Genomic DNA, 19,248 nt, shown 5'->3' with positions numbered 1-19,248 from the left:
TAAAAAAATATACGAACAAGATGAGATGAGGAAACAGCAAGATAAGACTGGATAGAATTATGAACATTATTTGGACTGATTTGGATATTAACGCAGTAGCAAGAAGATGATCGGAATCCCCCTTCGGAACTTGAAATATGGGTCCCCTCAACAAAAATTTAAAATTCGGCTTTGTAATTCGGAATTTATGTGATGTGATTTGATTTGATTTGATTGGTCGGCTAATAAAAATTATTTTTTTAAAAAAAGAATACATAATACTTGGCATTGTCAAGCCCACTTTCTAACTAACTGAGCTACCATGCTTCCTATCTTTCCCACTGAGACGGTCTGGTGGACAGGGGCAGCCCATCCTAGTTCATCACCTGAAGTGATGCAGGAAGGGGACCCCCTGCCTCCCCCCCCCGCCTCATTTACTGAGGTTGTGCATTGGTGGCTTCCGGCGAGATCTTATGAAATGTCACAAGAGTTCTGCAAGACTTTGCATGATCTTGCCGGAAGCTTGTTGTTGTTGTTGTTGTTTAGTCGTTTAGTCGTGTCCGACTCTTCGTGACTCCATGGACCAGAGCACGCCAGGCACTTCTGTCTTCCACTGCCTCCCGCAGTTTGGTCAGACTCATGTTTGTAGCTTCGAAGACACTATCCAACCATCTCGTCCTCTGTCGTCCCCTTCTCCTTGTGCCCTCCATCTTTCCCAACACCAGGGTCTTTTCCAGGGAGTCTTCTCTTCTCATGAGGTGGCCAAAGTCTTGGAGCCTCAGCTTCAGGATCTGTCCTTCCAGTGAGCACTCAGGGCTGATTTCCTTCAGAATGGATCGGTTTGTTCTTCTTGCAGTCCATGGGACTCTCAAGAGTCTCCTCCAGCACCATAATTCAAAAGCATCAATTCTTCGGCGATCAGCCTTCTTTATGGTCCAGCTCTCACTTCCATACATCACTACTGGGAAAATCATAGCTTTTACTATACGGACCTTTGTTGGCAAGGTGATGTCTCTACTTTTTAAGCTGCTACCACGCAACTCCTGGCCCTGGCAGCAGGAGTGGGCAGGGCACCTGAGGAAATGCCACCCCATGCGATTCTGCTGCCCAAGGTGCTTGCTTCAGTCAGCTCCTGGGAGGGCCGGCCCTGCTGATGGAACGGCTGCCCCCAGATGACACTTAAGGGGAGATGAGGCCCAATGGAGCTGGCCTGTCACAGCAGAGCCAATGGACTTCTAGCTAAAGTTTGTCCTTTGTTTATATCATGGGGTTAAGGAGGAGATACCTTAACTACAATACTTGGAAGGTACACTATCCAGAACTTTGGCCTAGGTGTCATCCTGCACTGCCATCAAAAGCTAAGGGAAGAGCAAGCTCTGGCATACAGTGAAGTGCAGAGGTCAGTATATATTCCCCAGAACACTTTGAGTTCCTTGCATACTGGTTGCAGGTAGGTGGGAATGTCCTGTGTGAACACAGCCCCCAGTTTCCTTTGCAAATGTCCACTCTTCTCCATTTGAGACCCTCTCATGCTTCGATGCCCCCACAGATTTCCTGCGGCTGAGGCAATATAGCCCTAAAATAACTCAACCTCTCAACAATGTGCCTGCAGGATTGAAAAGGAGCGTAAATTTCATGCAACGCTGAAATATATCTGTCTTCTGCTAAGAGCTGCCAACAGCTGCATAATGCCCTCAGTATACAACAGTGGGAAGTGGAGATGGAAATGGCAGCCAATGAAATTATGGGGGAACAGGAGCTATGCAGAATGCAATGAAGTGGGGCCGAGGTTGGCTTCTTAACACCAAGCTCAGCTTCCTTTTTCCGAGACAAATGATCTGGGATAGCCAGGGGACAAATGGCTAGGGGGGTGTTTTGAGAAGTGCGGCATCCTCTACGACGCCGACGCAGATGAGAGAATTGGCAGGGCTAATTCCCATCTATTGCCCCATTCCCTACAAAAATCACTTGCCATTTGTTTCGTTCATTAATGAACACTGAACCAACAGGGCTTCCTTTGTTACAAACAAATGCACATCGTTGTTAACTACAGTCATTTGGGAAAGGGAGCCTGTGGCCCTCTGGATGTTGGGGGGCATACAACCAAGGTCAGCCCAAGACATTTTGGCGTCTGAGGCGAACCACATAATGCCACCTCCCTCCCTGCAAAGGAAAAGGGGTGAGTGAAGATTTACACCAGGAAGTAGAAGGGAAATAAAATCTGCATCAGGATCTGCTGTCCCTGTGGATCCTGCTGCCTGAGGTGCTCACCTCACCTTGCCCCATGGGTGGGCCGGCCTTGCATACAACTCCCATCATCCCTAGTCATAGATATGCTGGCTGGGGCTGATGGGAGTGGGAGTCCAACAATATCTGGAAGGCAACTAGTTGCTCAGCCACGTCATACATGCTTATTTTGTAGGAATGTAATCATAGGCCGGTAGGTGCTCACCGTAGGAAACTAACAGAAGTCAAGTTGCATTCTTCTACAAGGAGACGTTTTTACATCTGCCATAACTGCAAATCACCTGCAAAACAGGAAATTCACGTATACAATTTGAGCTTGCAACCGGACACAGAGGAGACTTTGATCCCACTGAGTTTGAGACAGGTGCTGCAAAGCCCATGCAATTAAGAAATAAAAATAAATTTAAGCACAGCGCCACTGTGTAGGTTGCAGACTGAAAGAAACATTCAGTGCTAGATGGACTTAAAATAAACATGGCTTTCTTTTCCTTAGAAAAAGTAGAAGGATATGAGTAATAAAATGTCACACAACACACCCTATTATCCCTCAGTGTAAACATCCTCTTTCTGGGCTCAGAGGCTGTGGCAATTTGCTATGCAGCAGGATCAATAAAGAGAGGCCCATTTTTTTATTTTTTTATTTTAGTACTGTGTCAGGAAAACATGCAATTTCCTTCCCCAGCTGCATAGTGCAGGGAACTGTCATCAGTCGGAAGCTCTCTGCATTCTGGGTTGCATCTGACTTTCCTTCAAAGCAGACCTATTGAAATGAATGGGCATGTCCAAATGAATGGACCAAAGTAAAGCAAAGCTCAATTTTACTTATTTATTTATGCACATATTGATTTATTGTCTCCCCCCCGCCCACCCCCACACATCTCAAGGCAATGTACAAAGTATAATAAAACCAACTTTAAAACAATTAAAAACAACACAGAGAATAAGAGCAGATAAATATAAGCGCTTGTAGCCAAGTAAGTTCTACAGCCAAATGATGGTCTACTCTGAGCAGGAATAGCCTCAAAGCAATACAAAGTAGACATGCAGGGCGGAGATATATTTGTCCTGCTGGGAAAGCTTTTCGAGCCAAAACTGTCTTCAACTGTTTCTGAAAAATGCTGATGGTGAGCACCTGTCATATCTCAAAAGAAACCCTGCAAGGGGTCCTTCCTTCAAGGACACATTCCAGCCAGACCAAAGACCTCAAGGGTGTCATTTTGGCGTGTGGTCTGGGGAGAGGGCATTGCCTGAGAAGGGTCCTGAGGGCCACATAGGGAGGCCTGGAGGGCCGCATTCAGGCCCTGAGCCTGAGGTTCCCCATGCCTGCACTATGCCATGCTGGATAGCATAGAACAATGATGTAAAAGATTCTGGCTCAGAAAATGATTTGTCGCTGCCTGCCTTATCATTGCTGAAAAGCTAATGATTGAGAAGAATTGGAAAAAAGAAACATCTCCTGCCGAATCTGAAAAGATTGAGAAGATCTGGCCTAGATCGACAATGATCAAACTAACCTCCTATAAGAGACCTTACAATCAACCCAATAGGTTTACGGAAAGATGGGGATTTTTTGTGTGTAACACATACCCCCCAACATTTCTCCGATGAAAATAGGGACGTCACATTCCATAAAAATAATTTTACTATTTATACCCCACACATCTTACTGGGTTGCCCCAGACACTCTGGGCTTCTTACACACAGTGGTACCTCGGGTTACATACGCTTCAGGTTACATACGCTTCAGGTTACAGACTCCGCTAACCCAGAAATAGTACCTCGGGTTAAGAACTTTGCTTCAGAATGAGAACAGAAATTGTGCTCCGGCAGCGCGGCAGCAGCGGGAGGCCCCATTAACTAAAGTGGTCTTCAGGTTAAGAACAGTTTCAGGTTAAGAACGGACCTCCAGAACAATATAAGTACTTAACCTGTGGTACCACTGTATATAAAAATATTAAACATTAAAAAAAAACCCTTCTCTGTACAAAATTGCCTTCAGATGGCTCAGGGGTCGGGTAACTCCATACCCTCCAACATTTCTCCAATGAAAATAGGGAGATCCTAAGGAAAAGTGGGATGGGACGCAGGTGGCGCTGTGGTCTAAACCACGGAGCCTCTTGGGCTTGCTGATCAGAAGGTCAGCGGTTCGAATCCCCATGACTTGGTGAGCTCCCGTGGCTTGGTCCCAGCTCCTGCTAACCTAGCCATTCGAAAGCATGCCGAAAAAAGTGCAAGTAGATAAATAGGTACCGCTTCGGCGGGAAGGTAAACGGTGTTTCCATGCGCTGCTCTGGTTTGCCAGAAGAGGCTTAGTCCTGCTGGCCACATGACCCGGAAAGCTGTCTGCGGACAAACGCTGGCTCCCTCGGCCTGTAAAGTGAGATGAGTGCCGCAACCCCGGAGTCGACCGGACTTAACCGTCAGGGGCCCCTTTAGCTTTACCTTTTTAAATGAAAAGTGAGACATTCTGGAATCAAACCAGAAACCAGGACTGCTTCTCTAAATCAGGGTCATCTCTGGAAAATAGGGACAATTGGAGGGTCTGGTAATGCCACTGAATAAGCCTCTGCTGTCTATAATTTACTATAATGTTATTAGTTATTCATTTGTTTTAAGATTACTTGGTGGAAATGAATGAAATTGTAATAACAATGTAGCTCTTCTTCAAATGGTTTTGCAATTGGAAGACCAACTACACTTAACGTTTCTAGTTTTTCGTTCCTTTTTTAAAAAAAAGAAAATATTGTACAGAAGATACAGAAATGCTGTCAGCTGAGCAGCAAAGGTCGGAAGCAGGAGTCAGTGCAGCAAAACAACCTTACAGCACTCCTATGTTTTGTGACACTTGTAACATCCCCGCTCCCCCACAAAGAAACCTGCTTGCCCATTTTCTGCTGCCCGAAAGGATTGATTCAGCTTTGAAATATGAAGTTCCGCACGTGCCGTTCTTGTTTTCTTCACGGAAAAGCCTTGCTGGTAAATATTGCAAGAAGAAATGGAAAGAGAACCATGAACTAGTTAGGAGCAGCTCTGAATGGGAATATGGTCAACAGTGATTGCACTTGACCTGTGGTTACGCTTTAAGGGCATGACATGTGCTTGTTTTGAGAAGAGAGAGTGGTAGCTAATGGTGGCCCAGGGCAAATGAGGTTTTATTGGATTGTTGTTGAGGCTGGGTGTGTGTGTGTGTGTGTGTGTGTGTGTGTGTGTTGGGGAGAGGGGGGTTTAGTATTCTCAGGAAGAGAATTCATTTGCAGAAATAGGATGACTGAATTGGCTTGAGCTTTCAACACTCCCAGATCAATAGCAGTCAGGGTAATTTTATCTCCAGGAGCACACACGAAGCCAGCTGCATGATCTACACAGCATGTGTGCTGGTTCCATGCTTGTTGCTTGCTTTTAGGGCACTTATTTATTTATCAGTAAAGAAGAGGCTCAGGAGTAAACCCTACACAAATTCGGAACGGAGTCCCTAAGGCAGTTGGATGGCACCTTGCACGCCTCCATCCGGCAACTCCTGCAGCCAAGCTGGTGCCAAAGGTATTGCTCTGAGCTCTCGCTATCTTTTTTTTGGAGCACATCAGCAAGGCTGAGAGGGGGGGTCTTGTCGACTGAGCAGCCCAGGACCTCCAGAAACACAGCCCAGGCTTCCACCTCAGGGAAGTCACTTTGGTGCTGCTAACACAGCCTAACCAATGTGGGAGGCAGCAGTTCTGAATGGTGGACAGACACTATATTGTTTAGTGTTCAAAGTGTTGGTGCTGACCTTTAAAGCCCTAAACAGCCTCAGCCCAGCGTAGCTGAAGGAGCGTCTCCACCCCCGTCATTCAGCCCAGACACTGAGGTCCAGCTCTGAGGGCCTTCTGGCGGTTCCCTCACTGCAAGAAGCAAAGTTACAGGGAACCAGGCAGAGGACCTTCTTGGTGGTGGTGCCCGCCCTGTGGAACACCCTCCCATCAGATGTCAAGGAAATAAACAACTATTTGACTTTTAGAAGACATTTGAAGGCAACCTTGTATTGGGAAATGTTTAATGTTTGATGTTTTATCATGTTTTTAATATTCTGTTGGGAGCTGCCCAGAGTGTCTCGGGAAACCCAACCAGATGGGCGGGGTATAAATAATAAATTCTTCTTCTTCTTCTTCTTCTTCTTCTTCTTCTTCTTCTTCTTCGTCTGTCGGGGGGCAGACTACCCCAAATTCCTGGAATCAAATAAAGGGTTAGAATTTAATCAAAGTCCCTTAAACCCTAGATCCAACTGGGTTTCCATTGCTGGAATTGCCAGGCCAGCCTGATAACGGCCACCTAGTATGAGTTGTTAACCTAACAAAGCAAGGTGATGAGCTCTTGAGAGGGACACTCCCTTCCCTGAGCTCTGAGATAGTTAGAAGACAATGTCAGAGTTTTAGCTTTGACGTTCGCAGGAACGCAACACGGTAGTAAGGTAGCGAGCTGGAGAAAGAGGAAATGCAAAAGGCCTGTTGTCTGACTGATTCCTGGGCTCCTGTGGCTATGAGAGAACAAGCACCTCTGGGGCTGTACTGCTGGGAGTCCTTCCATCATGGGCTCAGGTTGTATATATGTGTAAATAAACCCTATATGGTAAAGACACCACAGTCTCTGCTGTGCCTCATTTTCTAAAAGGAATCCTGGGTAAGTACGCCTGGAACTCCTGGAATATGACACTGTTCAGAGACTGAGGTGACGTGCAACCATATTTTATTATTAGTTACACACTCTCTCACTTTTCTTCTAAAGAGCTCTAGGTGATTCCTCTTCCCTGCTTTTTATCTTCGCAACCACTATCCCATGGGGCAGGTTTTGGGGGTGGCGGGGAGAGCAAATTCACTGAGGAAACGCTCCAAGCCACAGCTCCGGTGGTTCACCACAAGAGGCAGTTGACGGTTCTAGTCCCCAGTGACCTGATATGGATTTAAACTTGCCTAACAGTCCTTACCTCTCACTCCAGAATTGTGGGAATTGTAGTTCTGCGAGGCAGACTCGGGCTCCCTGTCAGAGAATTCTAAGCATCCTCATCAAACCACAGTTCCAAAGCTTTGTTGTAATTTTTCATACTATGTTCCAGAAAACTGAAATTTCTCAGAAGATGCCTCTGAGGATTCCTCAATGACCTTCCAGATCAGTCATGGCAGATGTATTTCCCTGAAAGTTAAATCGTCTAATTCTTCAACATATAATCATAGGTGATTGTTGGGTGTGCTTCGCATGCGTTCTCCATTGATGTAGGCTGACAGTGAAGTCTAAGAGGCCTCATGTGAACCAAGGGTGTGGCTTGAAGATGCCCCAGAATTCTCCCCACTGTCTGTGGCTCTTTGGCAACAGAGCTGGTTCAAGGCATGGGGCTGCTGGAGATGAAGGAGATGAAGACCTCACTCCATGTAAAATCAATGAAGATACATGAGAATTAGGGAGGTTGGAGAAATTGTTGATGTTCATTTATTTGTCCTTGGTCTGGAATGGGAACCAAGCAACTGGTATTCAGTGTTGTTGTTGCAAATCTGCAAATGATACATAATTCCCCCTCCCTCCCTTTGCATTGTGTTTCCTTTGACTGGGACAACGTAATGGCAATGTAACTTACAGAAGTTATGTAATTCCACTGCAGGGGACAGCAAGGTGAACAATGTAGCTTTTCACAGGAGACAGACAGAAGCAGAACAGAAATAGCGCTGCATGTGAAGAATACAGGGCGGAACAGAAAAAGATGCACAGCGCCATGGTGATTCTTAGGATGCAGTCTAATAATATCACTGGTGACTCTTATAATACAATCCATGGACAGCAGTGTGGGTTTAATTTGTTTGTGGTTTGTGGGAGATGCCTTTGTGAAAATCACAGGGATTTCTTCCAAGGGTCTACGTTTCGTGCCATGGTGGTGCCAACACTGGATCTGTGGCACTGCCTGCTCAGTCCATGGAGAAAGATGTGTTCTGTGATTTAATGGTACCACACTATTTTAACAGTCTTTCTTTTCTATGCCCTGCAGCACTCGTCTTATGACTGGCACTCGCAACAGTTTCTCATAATTTCATGTGTGCCCACAGGCCCCAGAGAGGCTGGAGGCTGCAGTAGCAGTTGCTGGGGTGTTGCCTTCAAGTCTTCTTGTTTAACGCAACACATTTATAATGGTTAAACAAAGGTGGCATTGTAGGAAATGGACATGAGGCCACTAGAGGGACCTTTGGCCCGAGCCAACAAATCTATTATTTTATGCTTGTTCTCAATGTGTAAACTTGCTGCACCAAGGGCGGAGAAATATTTTCAGCCTGAAGATTGCATTGCCTCAGAGGAAACAATCTGGGGTCCTTATGCCTGTGGTGGGTGGAGACAATGGTGGGTGGAGCAACAGACATGGCATGCCAGTCATGGAGAGGCCAGAAGTTTCTCATTTCACCTGGTTACAATTCAAGGACTTTCCAACCATGCTAAATCCACGAAGGATGACTCAGGGCCTGGGTGGTGAGGGATGGAGCTGGGAAGAAAGGGTGTGACATGGGGAATGGGCTTTAGCTGAGGAAAGTCCCGAGGGCCACATACAGAGACCTGGGAGTCCACATTCAGTTCTCCACCCCTGAGCTACACTGTGAGCTCTTTGACAGGAAACTGGAACCCAACAGAAAACTAGAACCCAAAACAGACCAATTCCTCCTGTCAGAGCTGTCTGGGTGAGCTCTTTTTGAGATGGAAAGTGGTTTTTGGTGCTGCCCAGTCCTAAGCCAGACTTGGTATTGATGGGCATCCAAATATTGTCATTAATTGACCAGAATTTCTTTGACAGAGTAAGCACCTTCCTCTTCACAGATGAACCCCCTTTTGCGGATTCTTCTTGCTTTGGAGTCTAATACACTGAAGAGAGGAAAGGAAGAGGCTGATTTTTAAGAAGAAAGCAACACTCTGAGCAGCCCGTTCAGAAATTAGTTCTGCCAAAGTTCTTTGTTTTGAGGAATTTTGGCCACTTCCTATTATCTGCTTTTTGTGTGTGTCTTGTGACTCTGACTAAATATATGACGTGATTTTTCTAGCATTAAGATTCTTTTTTTTTTGCACATCAGGGGTTTTTTTTAAGCGACCTTCTTGCTGAAATAGAAAATTTCCCCGAAATGTAGCAATGTTATGTTCTTGTAACCAAACACGGCCTAGAGGTCTGGCAGAAAACATTAAAAGCTTTCTTAGTTGGGTTCTCTGTTTACAACCAGTGAGGGGTTATTTTTAATACCAGCTCCTATTTCAAAGTTAAGGTGTATTTTTTCTCTCTGGGCTACCATATAATGTCAGTCGAGAAGCTATAATGTGAACTTGGTTTCAATTGCTGTGTGAAAACGCATCAGATTAAAGCAGAGCGATCATCAGGGCCTTGTCACATTAACTGGCGTTGATTGACAATTTCATGCTCAGCTATAGATGAAAATTCTAAAGATATGAACCAGGGATGGAGAATCTGGTGGTGTTGAATTCCAGCTGCAACAACCTCATACCTTCCAACATTTCTCCAGCGAAAATAGGGACATCGTATTCCATAATACTAATACTAATACTAATACTAATACTAATACTAATACTAATACTAATTTTATTATTTATACCCATTTGACTGGGTTACCCCAACCACTCTGGGCAGCTTCCAACATATATAGTAAAGGTAAAGGGACCCCTGACCATTAGGCCCAGTTGTGACCGACTCTGGGGTTGCGGTGCTCATCTCGCTTTATTGGCCGAGGGAGCTGGCATACAGCTTCCGGGTCATGTGGCCAGCATGACTAAGCTGCTTCTGGTGAACCAGAGCAGCACACAGAAACGCCGTTTACCTTCCTGCTGGAGCAGTACCTATTTATCTACTTGCACTTTGATGTGCTTTCGAACTGCTAGGTTGGCAGGAGCAGGGACCGAGCAACGGGAGCTCACCCCATCGTGGGGTTTCGAACCGGCGACCTTCTGATCAGCAAGTCCTAGGCTCTGTGGTTTAACCCACAGCGCCACCTGAGTCCAACATATATAAAAACATAATAAAACATTAAACATTAAAAACTTTGCTATATAGGGCTGCCTTCAGATGTTTTCTAAAGGATGTATAGTAACTTATCTCCTTGGCTTGGGGGCCACATAACTCCACACCTTCTGACAGTTCACCAGTGAAAATTGGGTTGTCCTACCATACTCTCCAACGTTTTTCTGATGAAATAGGGGTGTACTAAGAAATAGCAGGACATCCTAGGATCAGATCAGAAACCAGGATGGCTTCAATAAATCTGGGACTGTCCCTGGGACACTTGGAGTGTCTGCAACCTCAGCCAGCATGGCTAGTGGTCAGGGAGAAGAGGTAGAGTCCATCAGTATTTGGAGCACCACAAGTTCTACATTCCTGATCTAAATTCTTCTGAAACTGCATTCAAAACGTTCCAGCAACTGTGGGAACAAAGTTTCCACAGCAGAATGCACGCAGTTCAGCTTGAGTGAGGTAAGGGTGCATTGTTGGTTTAGCTGGGATTAAGATGTAGAAAGCGCTGGGGACGAGGTGCAGCTTGGGAGACCCAAAGCAGGGACATTGCAGAGGGTGGCTGGAGCACAAAACCAGTAATTGGCAGCATAAGCCAGAAGAAAGGGCCATTGAGGTCAATGGGGCTTACTCCCAGGTAAGAGTGGATACGACCAATTAATGAAGGGCTGCCATATGTCTGGATGTCCTCAGACGTTATCAGGATTTCAAAGGTGCAAATGACGTTGGGGGAATTTCCGAAATAAGGTGCTTTGTCAATCAAAAAAATCTTCTCTTTTTTTGGAATTTGGAATTTTTGGTTTATCCTTAAAAAAGCTCAACAATTTTGGGGTCTTCCTAAAAAAGCGAAGTCAAGATTTCCTCACTTCCTGTTATTAAAGGTGGGCAGCCCCTAGGACCCAGAGGTGAGAGAGTAGGCAATTTCAGAAAGCAATGTTGGTTAACCAGCCTGTTATTGGAATGCATGCTTCTAGAAGTTTTATAGTACAGCAAAGTTACATAATCTCATTTCACTTCTGCTTCCAGCTTTTGTTTTAAATCATGGATGTTACTTCAAACAGATATAACTCGGGGCATTTTCAATGGCCCCGACAGATTGCATACGCTGATGTTTTTTAATTGCCATTTTAAAATAAAAGATGCATTATCATCCCTATCCTTCACAACAATTACATCTTAGTAAATAGGACGGTGCTGCAAAGTATGTGTGTATATCTTACAATTTACTATGGTTGGTTTATTATTAAGGGTATTGATGATAACATGTTTTGATTTTAAAATAATAATGATATCAGTGTACGTGCTCAAGAATCACCAAATAATACAGGAGGCACGAACTAGCACTCAATTATTATTTTTAAAAATTAAAAATTAAAAAGAAAGGAAAAAAGGTGGAAATAGGAGGCAAGATTCATGGAGGAGGAGAAGGAGGCCATCAATGGCTACTAGCCATTCACAGTCAGAAGCACTATGCTTCTAGGGACGTGGATGGCGCTGTGGTCTAAACCACTGAGCCTCTTGGTTCGAAGGTCGGCGGTTCGAATCCCCACGATGGAGTGAGCTTGTGTTGCTCTGTCCCAGCCCCTGCCGACCTAGCAGTTTGAAAACACACCAGTACAAATAGAGAAATAGGTACTGCTGCGGCAGGAAGGTAAATGGCGTTTCAGTGCACTCTGGATTCCGTCATGGTGTTCTGTTGCGCCAGAAGCGGTTTAGTCCTGCTGGCCACATGACCCGGAAAGCTGTCTGTGGACAGCCGTCGGCTCCCTTGGCCTGAAAGCGAGATGAGTGCCGCACCCCATAGTGACGTTTGACTGGACTTAACTGTCCAGGAGTCCTTTACCTGTACCTTTTACTATGCTTCTGGATGTCAGTGGCTGGGAACCACAGGAGGAGAGAGTGCTCTTGTGTGTAGGTCCTGACTGTGAGTTTGCCACAGGCATCTGGTTGGCCTGACCCAGCAGCCTCTTCTTATGTTCCTAAGTAGAATAAGAAAATATATACCTTAAAAGAAATCAGAATCACATCTCATAAAATTGAGGGAGGTTTATAATGAACACCCACTTTCTTACTACAGTGGTACCTCGGGTTATATACGCTTCAGGTTACATACGCTTCAGGTTACAGACTCCGCTAACCCAGAAATAGTACCTCAGGTTAAGAATTTTGCTTCAGGATGAGAACAGAAATCGTGCTTTGGCAGCGCGGCGGCAGCAGGAGGCCCCATTGAACCAAAAAACCCCAGTGATTTTACTCAGAACAGCCATTTCCCCACAATTTGATATACTGTTCTCTCAAACGGGGAATTTCATTTTTCTTCCAGAATATTGCATATAGAATCCCCCTAACAGACCACTGATTTTTGGACTATTTGGGGAAGTCCACCGGCTATCCTCTTACTTCCCTCTCTTTGAAACTACCATCCTATTTTGATGTATTGTGTGTGTGTTTTGTTCTCTCTTTTCTTTTTATTGACTTGTACTGTTTAATTCCTTTTTTGTTTTTCTTTTTCCTTTTTCTTTTTTTCTCTGTAATTTTAAATTCTCAATAAATATCATTTTTTTTAAAAAAAGAAATATGAAACTACCATCCTACAATGCCTTTCAGGATTCAGGTTATTGGCCCTCATCCAGCCCATCAAAGCTTCCACATAATGATTCCACATCTACACAGTTTCGCCTGATGTAGTTGAACAGAGGGTCACTTGCATTTTGATGACCCCTTTTCCCCCAAATTTCTGGATGAACCCTCCTAATGGCTTCATATTGATGCTTATAAAGGCTGAACCTTGAGGGAGGGACCTTGTAAAATGACTGACATGGGCCAAACAAGTGTCCCCCACTGCTACTCCTTATCCACCAACACCTATTGCAAAATGGCCTCCTTTTCAGCCTCCTTCTCATCCCCACTATTAAATAATCACTTGTAATTTTTTAAAAATGCTTTTTATTGAGATTTAAAAACACCATCACCAACCAACAAAAACATCAAGTCTTATTACATATATCCTACTTTATGCTCCGTAGAGCCACTGACTTCCGTCCTTCCCTTCTGCAAGTTTTCTTATTCCACTCTATAATTCACAGGTTCATTGGTTAAAAATTACACCGTGACATAAGATTTAATTCAATCCTGCCAACGTTTTCATGTTTCTGCAGTTCTCACTTACATAAACCATGAATTTACTCCATTCTTTTTGGCACTTCGTCTCCTCCTGATTGCGAATTCTGTGTGTCAATTTTGCCATTTCGGCGTATTCGACCAACTTTATCTGCCATTCCCTTACAGTTGGAATCTCCTCTGACTGCCACTTTTGGGCTATCAAAACTCTGGCTGCTGTTGTTGCATATAGATATAATCTTTGGTCTGCCTTCTTAATATCTTCTCCCACCAAGCCTAACAAAAATTCTTCTGGCTTTTTTGGAAAAGTATATTTAAACATCTTTTTTAACTCATTATAGATCGATTCCCAAAACTCTTTTATTTTGTTACATGACCACCACATGTGGTAAAAATCGCCGTCCTTTTCCTTGCATTTCCAGCAAGTTTTGCTACTTGTCCTATACATTTTTGCCAGTTTGGTGGGAGTGAGATACCAGCGATAAACCATTTTCATTACATTCTCTTTTAAAGCAGAGCATGCAGTGAATTTTAGGTTCTCGTTCCAAAGTTTAGCCCATGCATCATAGTCTATGTTGTGTCCCAAGTCAATAGCCCATTTTGTCATGTTCTCTTTTATGAAAGGATAAATAATCATTTGTCATCAGAGAGGGGGGAATGGTGGAGGAGCCATTATCAGTGGCAGCAACAGTGGAGGAGTCAGTGACGGGGGGAGTTGGCTGCAGTGGGGTGCAATGGGGTTTTTGTTGGGGAAGGGGTAAGAGTCGTCTTCAGAGGGGTAGCAGCAGCTTGGGAGTTGGCATTTTCTTTGGGAAGAGGAATTGATTGGTAACCATTTTGAGAACTGCAGCTCTGTGGGAGAAAGAAGGCTTTCTGAACTATTCTCAGCAGCTGTAATAAACTACACTTCCCAGGATTCATTGGGGGAAGCCACGACTGCTAAAGTGGTATCACAGTGATTTAAATGGATAGTGTGGAAGCGGTCAGAGCCTTGGTATCTGAAACTGAATGAAAGTATGACAAGGTGATTAAACAAAGTGGGTGGGGAAGGAGCCAGAGATCTGGAAGTCTGTGCAAAAGACCCAGAATTCAGACCCCCTAACAACATCCTGGCTGGGTAGTGCTAGGAGCCCCCACTATGGAAGCAGTCCAGTTTCTGAGCTGAGATGCTGTTTTGGTTACAAGTGAGCAGTCATGGGATTGCTTCTTTCACCTCGAACCCAACAAACTGTTCAGCTCACACCAAGTTGCTGACAGAATACGATCCGATTGAAGTTGCAATAAAAGTGTGCTGACCCTATGTTTCGTTCCCTCAGAGGGCAATAAGCCTGATGAGTCATATACCCACATGCTGGATTTTCAAAAGGCTTTGCCCTGGAGTCATTCCTTGTCCGTGATATCGTAGGGCTTGTGACTTCAGACGTAAGTACAGAGAGCTATGTCAATATTAGAGGGAAACATATTCATTAATTTCCTTAACCAATGTATTTGAACAGTAGCATGGCAGTTGAATTAAAACACAGGAATCAACTTGTGCCTTGTTTATTCTATTTTATGATATGAAGTAGAAGCACAGCATATAAATAAAACCCTGAATGAGCAAGAAAATACCCACCAAGGCAGCGAATATATTAGCACTTGGCTTCTTATTTTTACTTCTTCTAAGGCAGACTTCCTCAGCCTTGGCCCTCCAGATGTTTTGAGACTGCAATTCCCATCATTCCTGACCACTGGTCCTGCTAGCTAGGGATCATGGGAGTTGCAGGCCAAAAACATCTGGAGGGCCAAGGTTGAGGAAGCCTGTTCTATGGATTAGTAATGGTGCTGTGAGCCTCCAAGCCATAGCCAATATGATAAGAAGGCACGGTGACAATTAATTAAACGATCACACTGTTAATTAAAGTTGGAAGAACAATTCCAGCACTGGCTGCACAAGAACATTAATAGCATCTCCAGGACAAGAAGGCCTGTCCAACAGCTTGGAGAGGAGACTGGCATGTGATTGACTGATATGTTGAACTTTAAAGTTCTGATGAGGAGGATGAAACTGGATTTGGAGGTGCACAAAAATTCAACCCCTCCAGCTAGAAAAGCCTTATCCCAATACAAGGAAAGCTCAGCTCCAAGATCTCAGCCTAGGCTCAATTTGTTGGACTTGGATGCCCTTCCTTTCCAACTTACAAAATTAAATTTTGTTTGCCTTTTAATGTGAAAAGATCTCTTCCACACTTCTCCAACCAATACGTGGACACAGTGAGCCTTTGAAGTTTGCCCTTCTCTGAATTTTGCAATTGCGTTCTCCAATGAACTAATGTGTACACAAATGTAAAAATTAGTGGAAAGTGTACATTGTTGCACACAGCTTTGACATTTTGCCTTCCTAACTAACTGACAGTTGAGGAAGGGGAACCTACCCACAGACATCAGCTCTAGGGGGTAGGGGTCTCTTGGCTCCCCGATAGTTTTCTACTGGGGGTCTTTTGAGTTGAGAGGAGGTTTTCAAATCCCCATTATGAAGGCATCTGACTCATTAATAGTCCCCTCCCCATGCCAGCAGGAATCCCCGTGGGGAGATCTGGATGGAAAGGAAGACAACTGGCGGATTTAACAAGTCTAAATATAGACACAAATCTAGTCCTTTGGATATCCTAGGTACCCACTTAAATTATTGTCACACAGATCATCTGCCAATCCAGTTGCCAAGCATTGTTCAATACCGGCAGCCACAGTGTGGTGGGCTGTGAAGAGTTCACATTCAATTCTGCTTTAACCAGATGCATGAGGACGTGACCCAAACAAGCAAATTCACGTTTGCTCTTTTGGTTCTTCAGCAACAGCTTGCTGGTTTGCAGAGTTGGTCTCCTTTGTCTATTCCTTTTTGTTGTTGTATTGAACAGGTGAACGGAAAAGGTCGGCATTGAGCCCAGTGAAGCACCAAGATAAAGTGGGTCAGCGTCATATTGTAGCCTCTGGCCTTTCAAAATGACATTTAAGCCCTGAGTAGCATTAGCACGATGATGGAAGTGAAAAACACTCGTTTGGTTGGGACACCCTTGGTGACCTGAGGCCTCCGTGTGCTGTTTTTAGCTTCTGCAAACTCTGTAAAACGTTGGCCTTTGAATTACTACAGTTCAATCATTTCTGCCAACCCCAGCGAATGGCATTCTCTAATAACACACATATTATATTCACATATTATTAATGGGGAGTAATTGAAGTGTTTCTGTAAATAAGGATAGTGAAATATGAATTAGAAAGGGTCTGCACTAGAATTTGAAATATTTTTTAAAAATTCATATGGGCCACACCTGCACATTACATTTAAGACAAGGGACGCAAGTGGTGCTGTGGTCTAAACCACTGAGCCTCTTGGACTTGCCAATCAGAAGGTCGGTGGTTCAAATCCCCACAATGGGGTGAGCTCCTGCCATTCTGTCCTAGCTCCTGCCATTCTAGCAGTTTGAAAGCACTTCAGTGCAAGTAGATAAATAGGTACTGCTGCAGCGGGAAGGTAAACGGCATTTCTGTGCTCTCTGGTTTCCGTCATGGTGTTCTGTTGCACCAGAAGCGGTTTAGTCCTGCTGGCCACATGACCCAGAAAGCTGTCTGTGGACAAACGCTGGCTCCCTTGGCCTGAAAGCGAGATGAGCGCCGCAACCCCATAGTTGCCTTTGACTGGACTTAACCATCCAGCGGTCCTTTACCTTTTTCTTTTTTACCTTATTACATTTAAGGCAATATTATGTCACTTTAATAGCCACAGCCTCCCCCAAAGAATCCTGAGAAATGTAGTTTACTGAAGATGCTGAGAGTTGTTAAAGGGACCCCTGACCATTAGCTCCAGTCGTGGCCGACTCTGGGGTTGCAGCGCTCATCTTGCTTTATTGGCCGAGGGAGCCGGCGTACAGCTTCTGGCTCATGTGGCCAGCATGACTAAGCCACTTCTGGCAAACCAGAGCAGCACACGGAAACGGCGTTTACCTTCCCACCGGAGCGGTACCTATTTATCTACTTGCACTTTTGATGTGCTTTCGAACTGCTAGGTGGGCAGGAGCAGGGACTGAGCAATGGGAGCTCACCCCATCGCAGGGATTCAAACCGCCGACCTTCTGATCAGCAAGTCCTAGGCTTTGTGGTTTAACCCACAGCACCACCCGCGTCCCTTCTGAGAGTTGTTAGGAAACCCCTATTCTTTTCAGGGAGGTACAATTCTTGGAGTATTTCAACAATCAATCCTTCTCTTCGGGGAGCTCTGCAAATTGTATCTGTGAGGGGAAATAGGGGGTTTCCTAACAACTCTCAACACCCTTAACAAACTACAGCTCCCAGGATGCTTTGGGAGAAACCATAACTGCTTTAAAGGGAAGATGTGGTGTGGCTGAGGCTTCTCCTCCCTCACCCCCACAAGGCATCTTTGGAACTTGCTTGAGGAGGCTGAAAATGTCCTGACACAGATCTTTGTTTCTTCAGAGAACAATCTTTGGGAATTGTGCTTCTCGGGCCTATTTTGCTGGCTCAAGCAAAGGACAAGATGGAATCTCTCCACCAACACTAACACCAACACTTGAAGCCAACTCCATCGGTGGTTGAATCTGATTTCAGCAGCATCTTCAAGCGCTCCTGACAGGAAGCTGACTACTCAGGAGGCATGGAGCAGGCTGCAGATTTTTAAAAAATAAAGCAAACAGGCTCTTAGTTTGCTGAAAGACAAACTTACCAAGGGAACTCAGTCAACTTCTAACAACTTGAGTATCTAAGCGAACATATAAAACCTGAACCAAGTGTCATAATTTGGAGAGACAGCTAGGGTCTTGGAGAATTCAACTGGAAATGGAAATAGGATGGTCACCATGTTTGCCCAAGGTCAGGAAATCATGCAAACAAATACAAGTGGCATTTGCTATCATTGTTTCTTCGGCCTGTGAATGTCACATAAATTATTGTGTTATTTTCTGCATTCTTATTGACATTTTTCACTGAAATGCATTGAAGTTAATTAATTCATTGCATGATGAATTACGTTAGTTTTAGCCATAACGGACAGTGGAAACTGAACTGTAGTATAACAGAAGCAGTGCTGCTTGCAGAAAACACAGGGCAGGGCAGAAATGGCTACTTCTTTGCATCCCGAATTCATGGAAGAGATGTGTGGCAACAATTGCCACATGGCCCAGTGATGGAGTTCTCTCTTATTTCTTTTTGTATAAGCAGAGTGTAATTCAACTTTGGAGCTTGCACAAATTCTTCAGTAAAGAGACCACCAGATGCTAGATGAATTTATGGCAAATGTTTGTGTTTTGGGAACCAACTTAATCCTATTTTGAATTTTGGGGCCGACATTTACGTATAGGGATTCAGACTTAGTTAGGCCTGCCTGACGTCCATGCTCCTGAAATGATTCGATCCCTGGTGGGAGGTCTTTAAGTGGATTTGACAGCAAGCTCTTGAAGCATGGATCTCTGCTGCAAGTTCTGGTGCTTATCCTTATGTTAGGAACATAGGAAGCAATCATATACCAGATCAGACTATTTATCCATTGTCTGCTCTGACTGCCAACAGGTTCCCGGGATCTTAGGCAGAGAGGGATCCTCCCTGTCATCTGACCCTTTTAACCAGCCATATCCGGGATTTGAGCCCAGAACCTTTCCCCTAACGAAGCATGTGCTGTATCACTGAGCGATCATCTCTCCCACCCCCCATATGGAATGCTTCTTGAATGCCAGTGCCATCTTTGGGCTGTGCTAATCTCCTCTGCATCCTTCCAGGCAGAGTATGTATCACCAATGCAAGCACACAGGTCCTTGGGAATTGTCAGGGTGCAAACTGTGAAGAGATTATTATTAATATTTCAAATCCAGTGCATTTTAAATAGACCTTCCCGAATAATG

General features: G+C 44.6%; 3 long non-coding RNA genes across 3 annotated transcripts in view; all 3 read left to right on the top strand.

The window, feature by feature from the left end:
* LOC308462755 overlaps positions 1 to 19,248 on the top strand; it is a 164,917-nt gene that overhangs the window by 4,328 nt on the left and 141,341 nt on the right. The window lies entirely within an intron of this gene.
* Positions 5,534 to 10,226, top strand: LOC308462742. Its single transcript, XR_013979299.1, has 3 exons — positions 5,534 to 5,766; positions 7,313 to 7,430; positions 7,853 to 10,226. It is a non-coding gene; the product is annotated as an uncharacterized lncRNA (long non-coding RNA).
* Positions 10,529 to 19,031, top strand: LOC308462785. The gene is made up of 3 exons (XR_013979353.1): positions 10,529 to 10,702; positions 17,831 to 18,223; positions 18,920 to 19,031. It is a non-coding gene; the product is annotated as an uncharacterized lncRNA (long non-coding RNA).

Source organism: Podarcis pityusensis, assembly GCF_964106645.2.
Source record: "Podarcis pityusensis genome assembly, chromosome: 14".
Classification (NCBI taxonomy): domain Eukaryota; kingdom Metazoa; phylum Chordata; class Lepidosauria; order Squamata; family Lacertidae; genus Podarcis; species Podarcis pityusensis.
This window is presented reverse-complemented; position numbering and strand designations above follow the sequence as displayed.